The 13,923-nt window shown below is 51.6% G+C and overlaps 1 protein-coding gene across 1 annotated transcript in view; it reads right to left on the reverse strand.

Moving 5' to 3' along the window:
• The window catches only part of RASSF2 (Ras association domain family member 2), a 42,197-nt gene that overhangs the window by 28,134 nt on the left and 140 nt on the right, over positions 1-13,923 (reverse strand). The window contains exon 2 of the mRNA XM_008068916.2: positions 13,016-13,087. The gene's annotated coding sequence lies outside the window, so the exon portion shown is untranslated. The remainder of the gene's footprint in view (positions 1-13,015; positions 13,088-13,923) is intronic.

Genomic DNA, 13,923 nt, shown 5'->3' on the forward strand with positions numbered 1-13,923 from the left:
GAGCATGCCACTGCTCTCCAGCCTGGGCGACAGAGTGAGACTCCAACTCAAAAAAAAAAAGAAGGAAAGAAAAAGAAAATAATGCATATATTAAATGTCTACTAACCAAAAAGCATGTCTGCTACAATGTTTGAAGATGTGAATGTTGTTAGATTTGCCTTCTTGAGACAGAAGTCTCCCAAGCTCTTCTCCTCAGCCCCATTAAACACCTGGGTGATGCCATTTTGCTTGACAGTGGAATGTAGCTCATCATATGGAGACCGACCTATGAGTTCCTGTCTGCTGCAAAGACGACTTGGGGATAAGACCTTCTATAAGACTCAGGAGAATGTCTATAAAAGTCCTTTGGCCAAGAGAACTTTCTGCACCTGCTTTTCATGTTTTTGAGTGTACCCGTGTTCCTCCTCAGACTCAAACTCGCATGTTCCCTAGACCCTAATCAAAACGTACCACCCCTATAAACTGTCTCTGCCGCCTCTGGGCAGTGTCAGGGGACAGGCATTCTCACCTCAGCCTGCCCTTCAATACAGCTCAGAAATCATCTGTTTGGTGTTTCTTTCCCCTCCTGGGCCTGGAGCTTCCCAGCTCCCAGACTGTGCCCCTCTCCTGCAAACTTTCCCATTATCATGATTATGGGATGGGTAGGGTAGGGAATGGGCTTAACAGCCAGCCCAAGGAAGCTACCGTGCTATCTTAACTCAGGGGATTCCTAGAGCAGAGTCTTGAGAGGATATTTGGGCATGTGATTTGCTGAGGAAATGCGGAGAAACCTGTAAGGGAATGAGGAAAGTAAGAAGGGGTGGGGAGAAGACATGGGTTCCTCCTTGGGGAGTTCTGGGGTGTGATGAACACCAAAGAGTTGTCCCCCCTGGAGGCAGGCAAACCGGGCCTTTGGACACCTATAACCTATCAGTCACTGGCTAAGAGCCACCCTGACGAGGAGGGATGAACCCCACCCCAGGCATTTCCCTGGAAGAGCGAGTCTCAGGAAAAATGGGCAGCTAAAATCCACCAGCAGTCAACACTCACCATGCGCTACAGATAAAGGGAGCCTGGGTGGTTCCCAGTAGTGTCCACTCCACCTGCCCCATGTTGACGACTAAAGCAACTACTGGTTCTGTCACTGTCCCCCAACCCACCCTCAACCTGAGAGGAAACAGCCCACTCAGGACTGGCCTAGGCTGCAAGAATGGGGTCAGTGTCGCCCAAGCTCTGAACCAGCCCAAGCCCTGAAGCAATGGCACAAAGGATGCTTTCCTCTTTCTTCCCACAGACCCCACTCACGGTGGTTTCCAGTCACCCACGTGAGGCCTCCCCCAAACAAATGATAAACAAACAAACAAACAAACAAACAAACAAATGGCTGTCTGAGCCCTGAACTTCACAGGCTCAGCTGCCTGTTAGGAGAACAAACATGGAGGTTTCAAGAAGCTCTAGGAGGGCTGGGTGCTGTGGCTCATGACTGAAATCCCGGCACTTCGGGAGGCCAAGGCTGGAGGACTGCTTGAGCCCAGGAGTTTGAGACCAGCCTAGGCAAGATAGTGAGACCTCTTCTCTACAAAAATCCAAAAGTTAGCCAGGCGTAGTGGTGCACGCCTATAATCCCAGCTACTCGGGAGGCCGAGGCAGAAGGATCACCTGAGCCCAGAAGTCAAGGCTGCATGTGCCGTGATGATGCCACTGCACTCCAGCCTGGGTGACAGAGTGAGAGCTTGACTCAAAAATAAACACACAAATAAAAGCTCCAGGAGGCAGGAAAGGCCTCTAGAACTACCCCAAAGACAGTAGAACCCCTCTTGCTCAGCTCTCAGTTCCTGCAGACACTCTGCAGTCAGGGAGCCCAGAGAACACACACCACGGTCCTGCTGGTCTCAAAGCATCTCCAGGACCCTGGCTCATCTCTGCAGTTTCTGTTCCAGCCTAGAGACTAAGTTATCAACTGTAAAGTCCCCAGAGGGAGAGGGGCAACCCAAGTGGGAAAGTCCAGAGGGAGAGAGATAAAGAACCCCTTCTGGTGGTTGTTTTTTGGGTTTTTTTTTTTTTGTTTCCTAAATTGTCTTTATGGTTGTAGAGCAGGGTCCAGGCCCCACCTACCCCCACCTCAGCTCACTGTGTGAGATGGGGGAGGGGAGGGCAACAGTCCATGTACAGGACCCAGGCAGTCCCAGTCTCAGAAAATATACCTGGGAGAAAGGAGAGACAGACCTGGGGAGGGGACGGCTTTCCACGGAGAATTCCCATGTCGGTAAACCCTACAGAGCCACCACCTAACCAATGGCAAGGCGGAGCAGCTGGCCTGGAGACACAGGGTATCTCAGGGGGTTGCTCAAGAGATTCCTCTGGAGTGGGGGCAGGAAGTGGGTGGCGAGCGGGGTTGCCTTAAAAATTTTGACATCTGTCCAGGCTGCAGCCCAGACCAATTACATCAGACCCTAGGGGAGAGGTCCAGGTGCAAGCATTTCTAGAATCTTTCCCAGGTCATGCCAATATACAACCAGAGCTGAGAACCGCCGTGAGGTCTGGATGGGAGAGAGTTGGGTAGACTGAGGACACCACCAAATGTATTTCATAGTAGCTCTTCAAGAAAGGAAGGAATGGAATTTTCCAGAAGCAAACTGGGTTGGTATTTAGCACCCCCTCCCCATTACTAACATTTCCAAGGAGAAAGGGAACAGTGTACAGTGGTCGGTGTATGCAAGCACAGAGATGATGCAAAGGGTTACTTCTTGCAAACCAGGGCACCATATCACAGAATCCAGGAAGCCAGGCCCAGGCCCCAGGCCTGAAGCAAAGGAACCGCTTGCTGGAAGCCCACCACTTCCCCTTTTGGGGAAGCACAAAATTCTGTCCCCACCTCTTCTCTGAGCTCTGCCCCTCCCTCTGAGGACAATCTGGTTCTCCCCAGTTAGAGATGAAAGTCATCGCATGCCGTGTTTCATACTACAGTGTTAAAGACCAACCTGCGGGATCTCCTAAGGCAATCAACTTTGTAACCAAGCAGCAACAGAGGAGACAGTGCTGGGCCACTTGCACTCCAGCCTCCTCTTAGTGGGGCAGGAAGAAGTGTCGATGGCAAACAGGAAACCCCAGCCCCGTTGCACCACATGAGGAAGGAGGCGAGCTTCAGGCTGGGGCCCTGCCAAGACTTAGAGATGGTAAGAGATTCTTCACCACGCTTTCCAACCTGAGCCCATCCGGGGCACGAGCAACAGTCAGGCTTCCTGGAAAGGAAAGGGGGCCCCTCTGCCTCCTGCCTGTGTGCTTTATTCAATAGAAGGCCTACTCACTGGCCAGGCCTGTGTCCTCTCTGGGACCTTCTCACCCCACGGGTCCTTCCCCAAAAGCTACACACAGCTCTCCCACCCACCACTCGGGAAAGAATCTAGCACCAAACCCCATTTTAGGGAGTCCTGGGGAAATGTAGCTCACTTCCACAGGTTTCACTATGATGGGGAATAAAGGGCTTTCCCCCTCCCCACCCCACAAGAATTTTAGGCATCAGGGAAGAGTGAGAGGAAGGTATTTGGAAAGAAGTTGCCCCATCTGCCTGAGGAGGGACAGTTCTTAAGAAGGCCAAGTAGAAAAGGACTTAGCTCCAGTGAACTAACAGAAGGCAAGTTGCAGAGGCCCTTTGATGTCTGTCTCCCGCACAAATCAAGAACAGAACAATCAGGGAGAATTTTGTGCTAACAGTAAAATAACAAACGTGAATAACAGCTGCCACATTCGAGAGCTTACCATAGGCTCGCTACTTACCTGCTTTGACTCATGTAACCCACCCAGCAACCCTATGATGAAGCAACTGAGACACAAAGAAGCTGAATGACTAGCCCAAAGTCACACAACTAGGAAGGAGCAGAGCTATATACTGCAGTTCCTCTAGAGGGGAAGAGGAAGAGAGATTTCAGCTAAATATCAACCGGCCCAGCTATGTTCTAAAAGAGTGGCTCTCCTGCTTGAGTGTGCATCAGAATTCCCCGGAGGCATCCTAAGAACAAGTTGCATGTCCCCTGGCCCCAGTTTCTGATTCATAATTCTGGGATGGGGTCTGAGAAGGTACGTTTCTAACAAACTCCCTGGGATGCCGACGCTGCTGCTAGGAGCCCCGGGGAAAGGCTTTATTTCCATCATTTTACCAATGAGGAAACAGAAGGTCCCAGTGGTTAGGTGAATCGTCCCAGGTTACAGAGCCGACATAAAGGCCAGGGCTCTTGCTATGGTGCCCCAGTTGAGAGCTGATTTGAGAAGCTCATTAGGGAGAAGGGGGCACAGGCTAGCTTCAGTCACCAGCCCATAGCAGAGGACAAACTGCAGGAAAAGCAGACCCTACAGGGATCAGGGAAGGAAACGCAGAGCAGCAGGACCTGGGCACTTGTAATCACAGAGTCACGTACGCTTGGCCCCATTCACCCTCTGTCTAGACAATATCCTTCACACTCACGGACCCCATAAACTGTCCCCCAGAGTACCCCCAGAAAAATGTTCAGCACCTGACAAATGACAGGCACAGGCTCTTCCTGACAAGCTACCCCACTCCCATCCCTGGAGGCTGCCCCTACCTGGCCCACCCCGACACAGGAGGAAATGAGATGCAGCAGGGACCGAGATGGGATTTCCCTTAGCAGGTCAGTCCGCAAAGTTCCCTCTTTCCATTGCCAGTGGGGCCTGAGCTCAGCCCTCCCCTTCAGGCCTTCTGCACACAGGTCTGATGGAGGAAGATCCGAGAAAGTGGTCCTAGGACTCCTGCCTTGGGCTCCACACCAGTAGGCATGTGGCCAGATGAGTGACCAGGAAGGTCGCCAGGACCACCCAAACAGTCACCTCACAGGCTGGAGGAACAGCCACATGTTTATAGGGAAGTCCCACCAGTATCCACAAGCTTTGGACTTTCTGGATGAATGCTTAGAAGGAAACCCAAAGTCCCTTAGTTCGAACTTGGAACAAGACATTTAAAAAAGCATACGCCAGCCGGGCTCGGTAGCTTAGCCTGTAATCCCGCGCCTTTGGGACGTTGAGGTGAGTGGATTGCCTGAGCCCGCGGGTTCGAGACCCGCCTGGGGAGCGAGACCTCATCTCTACAATAAATCAAAAAATCAGCCGGGCGTGGTAGCGCATGCCTGTAATTCCGGCTACTCGGAAGGCTGAGGCGGAAGGATCGCCGGAGCCCAGCAGGTCGAGGCTGCGGTGGCCGACAGCGGCCACTGCACTCCAGTCTGGGCGACCAAGTGAGACTCCGACTCAAAAAAAAAAAAAAAAAAAGAGGCATAAAAGAAGTAAAATTCCAGACAGAAAAAGCTGTATGAGTGAGTGTGAATATATGGGTGTGTAAGAGTGTGTGTAGAATGAGTGAAGTGTGTGTGTGGATGGGGGCTGTGGTATGCGCGTATGTGGGGGACTGGGGCGTGTGCCTGTGTGTGTGGGGGGGTCCATGGTTTGTGACCATGTGTGTGTGTGGGCGGGGGTCTGTGGTATGTGTCCATGTGTATGCAGAATTTAGCCTCTGACTTGGAGAAACCAAAGTCCTAGAATGCTAACCTGCCAAGACATACCCCCCTCATGGGCTCCGACTCAACCAAGTGAGAAATTCCATGTGACTGGTGGGGCCCCAGGGGAGAGTGGGAAGTTGGTGGCGACAACGCTGGCCCCAGTAAAGCAAATAAAACTGAACATTCTCTGACCTGCATTTCTCAAAACCAAGGGCTGTTTGATAGGGTCATTTTAATTCCTACTTGGGGAAGGGCAAGTGTAAGCTTCTTCCAGTCCAATAATTAAGGGGAGCCCCATGGGGTCAACCTGCATGAAGGGCCTTGGGCCTGTGTCACCCGAGTACTCTCACTCACCGCCTGAGGACTAGTCTCTCTGTTCTGCAGAGACGCACAGACTGATCCGGGCAGGTGAGGAAGGGCTGCCCCCACCCCCAACTCCCATTTCCTACAAGCACAGGTGTCTTTGATAGATACACTTCCTGTTTACTGAGTGGTTTCCAAGATACAGGCCAACCTGAGACTCATCTCTGACCTCACATCCTCTTCCTTAAGGGAACCACAGCATTCTTCCTTTTTTGGTGCTATAGGCTGAGACAGAGCTCTGTGTGCAGAGATCTCGGGGTTTCCTCTACTTGCTACCTGGGGTCAGGACCCAGCCCAAAAGGATCGCTGGCCTCCTCCACCCCCCCAGAGATGGGCAGTTTCCCTGAACTTGAGAAGCAAGGGTGGGGGAGAGTGACAGAGGAGTCTGGTGTATACCAAGCTCCCATGCGAGGCAGCCACTTTGGGGCATCTGACATCCACCCCCCTTTAACCTTGTCAACACACACAACAATGTGTTTGGGGAAATTCACCCTCACACAGCAGATCTCAGATCCCTCCTAGTGCCAGGAGAGATGGCACATCTGGGGGTTTCCAGAACCTTTCTAGGAGGCTAAGGGGAAGTTGGCCACAATACCACACCCACGCCCTCCTCTGCCTGCCTTGCCCCCAGCTGACTAACCCCAAAGGAGAGTCAGCACCATGAAAAACAGAACTGCTCCTCAAAATGGCCCGCGAAGGCTGTCTCTGTAGAAACTTCTTCACACTTCCCTGACTGCCTGTGATTAAAAGGGCAGCCACCCACTGGGCAGAGCCAGATGAAGACTTTCTGAGACCACCCTCAAACCCCAGACATACACTCTCACCAACTCGCTAGAGGACTCACTGGGCAAACTCACTTAGCAAGGAAGTTAAAGCATTTGCCACAGAACAAGGCGTCCCAGAGAAAAACCGCTTGACCCACTCCCGTGACCCCTGAAGAGAGAGCATGCGACCTGATTTCCCAGTTCTTGGTCCCCCAACCTCCCGATGCAACATGAAGCACACACTGCCATGTGAGCCCTCGTCCGCGGAACCAAGGCCTCATCTGTGCACAAGAGAACCACCCTTTCCTTAAATGTCTATGCGATCAGCTGTAAGATCCTACATGGAACTTTAGGAAGGGGGCACCGAGTCTCTGAGCCCATTCCCCATCTACCCAGAGTACACGGGGCCTCATGGATTCCAGTAGCTGAAGTACCTGTACCCCAGACCATGCGATGGACGAAGCATATGACACCCAGACCCACAGCTGTCGTGATGGATATTTAGCAGATCGGGACCAGCCATAGGGTTGGAAGGACAAAAAGGACACTTGAAACAGAAAGGTGGAGGCTCTCCTTCGCAAGCTTCAAGAAAGCTGGTCTCAACAACTCCACTGCCTTTAGATTTCTCTCACCGTGGGACAGCTGCAATGTCAGAGGCACCATGAACCACAAGCCCACCCTTCCAATCCCACCACCACACCCAGAACATGAGAAAGCAGGGGATGAGATGACTCAGCCGCAGAGGTCCTGAGGCCTGAAGGCCAGCTGCAGCAAGTCACACAGTGGTCAGCTCCCAGGCTAGGGGTTGCACGCCTCCACCCTGGCCAGCTGCCTTTGCCCTGCAAGGCTGAGATGGAAGCGGCACCCTGACCCTGCCCCTGGGCAGGAAGGGATGGCCAGGACCCCGTGGCCCAGCCTGAAATGGAACCACCAGGAGCCAAACACCACAACTCTCTCCCAGGGCCTTCCTTTCCTTTCTATTAGTAAAATAAACATTTGTATTTGTTTTATTTTAAAACTATAGAAACATGAAAAGAGTAATACCCACAAAAGAACAAATAATGTATGATTCCATTTATTTGGGGTAGCTAGAATAGGCAAATTCTTAGAGATCCCAAATAGAATAGAGGTTATCAGGGGCTGAGGGAGGGGAGAATGAGGGGTGATTACTTAATGGGTACATTTTGGTCTGCAATGATGGAAAAGGTCTGGAAATGGATAATGGTGATGGTTGTACAACATGGTAAATGTACTTGATTCACTAAATTGTACACCTAAAAATGGATAAAGGCTAAATTTTGTGATATGCATATTTTACCACAATAAAAAGTAAAAATAATTACATGCAAAATCCCCCCAAATTTTGCCACCCAGAGAAAATCACTATTAACATTTTGCCATACATGCTTCCAGATGCAAATATAAATGAGTGATTTTTTTGCAAAAACAGCAAACTGTTTAAGAACCCACTTCTTAAAAATATATAATTTTTGCATATTAATACACAGATATCTACATCTTTGTAACCACGTGGTAGTCCAAGATATCGATATACCATAATTAATTTATGATTATTGGACATTTACTCTCCTTTTTTCACTGTTGTTGTCATTATTATTAATAATGCTGCAAGAGTCATCCCCATAAACATATTTTTCTGCATTTGTCCAATTACATCCCTAGGATAAGAATTCCTATAGGCTTACTTCTGAGTCAGGGATTTCTTGGGAGTGTTGTCAACAAAGCGTTAAGAGTAAAACTACACCAGGATGTTGGATTTAGTCACATAACAATCTTTCTCCACATAGACTTTTCTTGAATTCCACTTAGGTGTCTATGACATTGCACTGTGATTCAGAAAGTCAGGAGCTGTCCTTTCCATAAAAAATCAGCCTCTCCCTCCCAACCTCCCCAGACCTCCTTTGGGGAATACCATGCCAATGCCATGAAGTGAAATTGAACTTGGTCAATAACTACTGGATTTCCTGGTCCAGCAACAAAGACTTAGGATGGCCCAGTGCTGGGTGCCCCATGGTGGGCACCACAAGTGTAGACCACATGAAAGGTTTTCTATTGTTCAAAGTTTTGTTCTTGTATAAACAGAAAGACAAGGCAATGGACTCTTTCTAAAGAGACCAGGGACTAGAAGTGACCTGTGGAATCATCTAATCCCTTGCCGTGGGGATGCGGGAAATGAAAGGATCATAGCATAAGCATTTCAATAATCATTAAATGTATCCCAAAAGTGTTTCACACACAATGATTCAACCAGTTCAGGGCAGAGCTTGAACATACCCCATGTCTTGGACACCTAGAACAATTCTTAGCCTCTTCTTCCCCATGTTTTAAATTGGAAACTGAGGTCTTGGGGGTCACATATTGGCTCAGTCACGGCAAGAGATCCTGCTGCTACCACTCTCAAGGGCTGATGGTGCACACCTCTTCCCAACTCAGTATTCACAGACATCACATTGGTAACTTGAAATCAGTCACTGTGGAACTATTTACACCACAGAAATTGGCAAACACCACAAAGCAGAGCTTCCCCCATCCCACCTTTCCAAGAGCCGGGTGTTAAACATTTACCAGCACATCACTGGTCACAGTCCAAGAATGCACACTGTGAGCAGGTGACTTCAGTTTTCTCAATTAACCTAAGAACAGCCTCTGTCTCCAAAGCATTTTACTTCATATTCCACAAAAAAATATACCCTTGGCCGGGCTCGGTGGCTCAGCCTGTAATCCAAGCACTTTGGGAGGCCGAGACAAGTGGATTGCCTGAACCTGTGTGTTTGAGAACTGCCCGGACAACTTGGCGAGACCTCATCTCTACAATAAAATCAATTAGCCGGGCGTGGTCGCGCATGCCTGTAGTTCCGGCTACTCAGAAGGCTGAGGCAGAAGGATCGCCAGAGCCCAGCAGGTGGATGCTGGGGTGGCCGTGAGTGTGCCACTGCACTCCAGCCAGGGCAAGAGAGTGAGACTCCAACTCAAAAAAAAAAAAAAAAAAATACCCTCAATCTATTATGGCCCCCTTCTTGCCAGCAGATGTCTTCCTGAATGCTTGCTACAAGCCAGGCCCCTCCCTGAGCAGGTATGATAGTTTATTTGGTCTTCACAATCTTGCTGGGAGATAGTTATGATAAATTCCATCTTACAGGTGGGGAACTTGAGACTTTAAATGACTTAACTACAGACTAAAGCCTGTCTTGGGTTGGTTTCTCCTAGAAGTAAACCCTGAGACACGGATTCAATTTCAAGTGCAAGGGTGGTGGGGAAGTGAGCTGGGGAAGGGAGGGCAACCAAGGAAGGGAACAAGCTATGAGTATGAGTGAGTGGGACTCAGTCCCGCTAGGGAACTCTTAGAGACAGCAGAGATCGTGCCTCAAAGTTGCTCCGACAGAGAATAAACTTCTCCCATCAATTACTGGGGAAGGCCAAGAAAACTTGGGCAGGGGGCTGACCGCAGAATGCCCTTCAAACTCCAAATCTGATATTCTTTTCATGGCACTTACAGAAATGGACAGTTAATCAAACAAGCAACTGAGTAACAACTATGAGTAAGACGCCATGCTGGTAAAGTAAACCCATTTTGCCAAGCCACTTTGGGCTGGCATGCAAGGAAAGCACATGGTATCTCTGCCAATTTTTATCAACATAAGGAATGGGAGAAGCCCTTGCCAGTTATGTTAACCATCTCACAGGAATCAACCAAGTGCCCTCCGAGCTTGGCTCCCTTCTTCAGTAAGAGGTTCCTCTCTGATTCCGCCATAGCTGCCTTGGGCAAGAATTCCCAGCCTCAACCTATCACCCCCAACAGCCGCATCGACCTGTAATTATAGGCTCCACAGTCTGCCATCCCAGCAGAGCTGACCAAAAAATGACCCACTGGCCACCCAGCAGACTGAGGATGTACTTATTTACTGCACCCTCGTATCCCCATGTCTCTTGCCCCAGTCACTGACTCCCACCTCATGCAGTCTTGTGCTCCATGGGAACCCACAAGCAGGCCAAATAAATGAAGCCGGCAGTCATGGTGCTGTGGGAGCTCACCCCGCCACAGGACTGTTTACAATTCTTCGGTGAGGCAGAGGGGTGTTGACATATGACAGTATCATTGGGCTAAACAACTGGATGGCATTGTAGGAAGAGGGTCAGGGGACAGGAGAGGACTGCTACCCTTGCTTCACAAACCCAGCTGTGGCAGCTGCAGATTGAAGACAGAAGCTGGACATCTTGTTCCATTCCAAGCATACCACTGAGACCTGCCAGGTTCTCTCCCGGGGGCAGAGGAGGAGACTGCTTTGGGGACCACCCCTGTCCATCTCCCAGCCTCTCCTTGGAACTCTGGCAACCCGGCCCTGCCTCTCTGACCCTACCTCCCACTCAGTGAGGATACTTCCTGCCTAAGTATCCTAAAGAGGACTGAAAGCAATAATCAGGTCAAGGTTCTTTTGTGCTTTGATGACAGGTCCCCTTCCGGCCAAGCAGTGCAGTCCAGCCCTCCGAGGCAGCAGACACACAACCCAGTCCTGGGAACCACTCCAGCCAACTCCCTCAGTCATTCCCAAGCAGCTCACGCACAGAATGCAGACACGAAGCCTGGCTCCGGGGTACCAGGAAACAGACCAAGAAGTAAAAGCAAAACCAGTGGGGGACGAGGACATCCCAGGTGGACTGAAGCATCTGAGAACAAGGACTTACAAACAAGGTGCAGGGCTGTCTACCATCCCCTACTGACTCCTAAGACAGCACAAACTGGGAAGAAGGCCTTAACATCCCAACAAAGGAAAGAAGAGGGGTGGATGGTGTGTCCCCAAGGACAGAGTGAGACCATTCTCAGTAGGGCAGGAGTGATGCTAGCTGGAGATAGGGCAGGTGCGGGAGCAGGCCCACTCGGCAAGGTGCAGAGGACACACTACACCCCTCCCTTCCCCTGCTCTGCAATGGGCACTCACCATTCTAATGGAATTTCAACAGCATAAAAATGAGGCTAGTGGGCTGGGCTCTGAGGCTTAGCCTGTAATCCCAGCATTTGGGAGGCCGAGGCGAGTGGATTGCCTGAACCCGTGGGTTCGAGACCAGCCCGGGCAACTTGGCGAGACCTCATCTCTACAATAAAATAAAAAATATCCCGGTGTGGTAGCGTGCATCTGTAGTCCCAGCTACTCAGAGGGTTGAGGTGGAAGGATCGCTGGAGCCCAGAAGGTTGATGCTGGGGTGGCCGTGAGCATGCGTGACACTGCACCCCAGCTTGGGTGAAGGAGTGAGACTCCAACTCAAAAAAAAATGAGGCTAGTGGAGCACTGGGATATGTCTAGGCTGCACCTCAAGGAGTATCTTGTGTACCTCTGGTATTCCACCTCTGTTCTCCCATCTGCCGAAGGAGGAGCGGGACATCTTTGAGCCTCCCCAGTACAGGGAATCCCAGACTGTACCAGCCCATGCTCCCTGGTGCTCAGACAGTCTGTGCACTATGACGCCATCTTCTCCTAGGGCAAAAACTACCCTTCTGTCCAAAACTACCCCCCACCCTGAGCTCAGCCATCATTTGAGACCCTCTTGTACCCTGGCCCCCACCGAGGCCCACTGGACTGCCACAGCTCCCAAGCTTCAGGCTGACCTGTCCAGAGGGGAAAGCACAGCTGCTGCCACACTTGTGACCGCATTCCAAGGTCTCTGATCCCAAATGGCCACCACCCAGGTAGATGTCACACTTAGTCCTTGGGACACTGCATTTGAATACAAGTCTTTTGTTTTCTTTTTAAATAACTGTCTTCAAACAAGTCAATATATCTTAACCATGAGAGATGTCTTTAATTCCTTAGACCACCTGCAGCAAAAGTTCCTAGTAAGTAAATCTGAAGTGGTTAGTAAGATAAGGTTAACTCGCAGATTCCTCATCCAGATGCTTCTGAGAGAAGGATCTTGGCTCTGTCTCCCAGCAGCTTAAAAAAATCATGGTTTGGGATGAGACTGGTGGCCCACACCTGTAATCTCAGCACTTTGGGAGGCCGAAGCATGAGGATCACTTGAGCCCAGGAGTTCAAGACCGGCCTAGGCAACATAGTGAGACCTCATCTCCACAAAACAAGAAACAATTAGTCTGGTGGTGGCCTGCATCTTTAGTTCCAGCTACTTGGGAGGCTGAGGTGGAAGGATCTCTTGAGCCTAGGAGGTTGAGGCGAGGGTGACCGTGATCCTGACACTGCAAACCAGCCTGGGCCACAGAGTGAGATCCAGTCTCAAAAAAAATAAAAAATTAAAAAATCATGGCTTCAAATTCTTTTCTCCCATTGTACCAAGAGCAGCTGTGGCAGGAACGGGAGCCCTCCTCCAGGACAAAGTGTTACTTGTCAGCTCATCAGTCACACATTCAGTCATCACATACAAGGTACTTACTATAACCCAGGCCCGCTGTAGACACAGCCTCTGCTCTCCAGAACACGTTCTAGGCCCCGAGACACCGCACACCTGGGAATGAAGTGGTGCAGTCTTGAGCAGCCTCGCTCCGCGACTGTCACTGGGGCGCAGAGGCGCTGCGAACAGCACAGGACCCGCACAGCGCCCCAGATGGGAGAAGGAGCCCGCGGTCTCCCTGTCAGGCCACCACCACTCTGCTGTCCCCAGAGCTCTCCCTGCTTAGAGCCCAGTGCCAAGTGAGAGCTCCAAATGCAGAAGTGGCCAGGGCCCGCCCCAGCACCCACCGCCCTCGGGGCGAGAGAGGGCGCAAGCGAAGGCCCCAGCGACCCCAGGCACCAGCTCTGGAGGCGGGCCGGGAGACCGCAAAGGGGAAGCGCCCCAGGACCAAGGGGCCCGCGCACCCTGCGCCCTTCTGGAGGCCGCGGGAGCCGTAAGCGCCGCCACCCAGTCCCCGGGAAGCCATCCATCGCGCCGAGAAGGAGGCGCGTTGGAGTCGGGCACGCTCCAGGGCTGTCGGGGCCTGCCCAGCCTGCACCTGCCACCCGCGCCTCCTCGCCAGGGAGTTTAGTGAGTGCGACGGAGACCCCTTCCCGTCGCCGCCCCCGGCGCGAAGAGAAGCCAGGACCCCAGGGATCGGAGAAAGAGGACCAGCTGCGAGCCACAACTTTCGTCGGCCAGAAAGCGGGCAGGCGGGGGTTCCGCGCCTACGCGGCCCCTGGGGGAGTCCGCGCGCCCGGGGAGCCCCGCGGCCGGGGGAGGAGGGAGAGGACCAGAGGCAGGCGAGGACCGGAGGCTGTCCCGGAAGGGGCAGGGGCCACCGCGGGAAAACTTTCGGCAAGGTGGGGGGACGCAGGAGAGAGGACAGTCCCGCTCCCCGCCGCTTGCGC

Source organism: Carlito syrichta, unplaced genomic scaffold, assembly GCF_000164805.1.
Source record: "Carlito syrichta isolate Samal-C Ts95f unplaced genomic scaffold, Tarsius_syrichta-2.0.1 Scaffold311675, whole genome shotgun sequence".
Classification (NCBI taxonomy): Eukaryota; Metazoa; Chordata; class Mammalia; order Primates; family Tarsiidae; genus Carlito; species Carlito syrichta.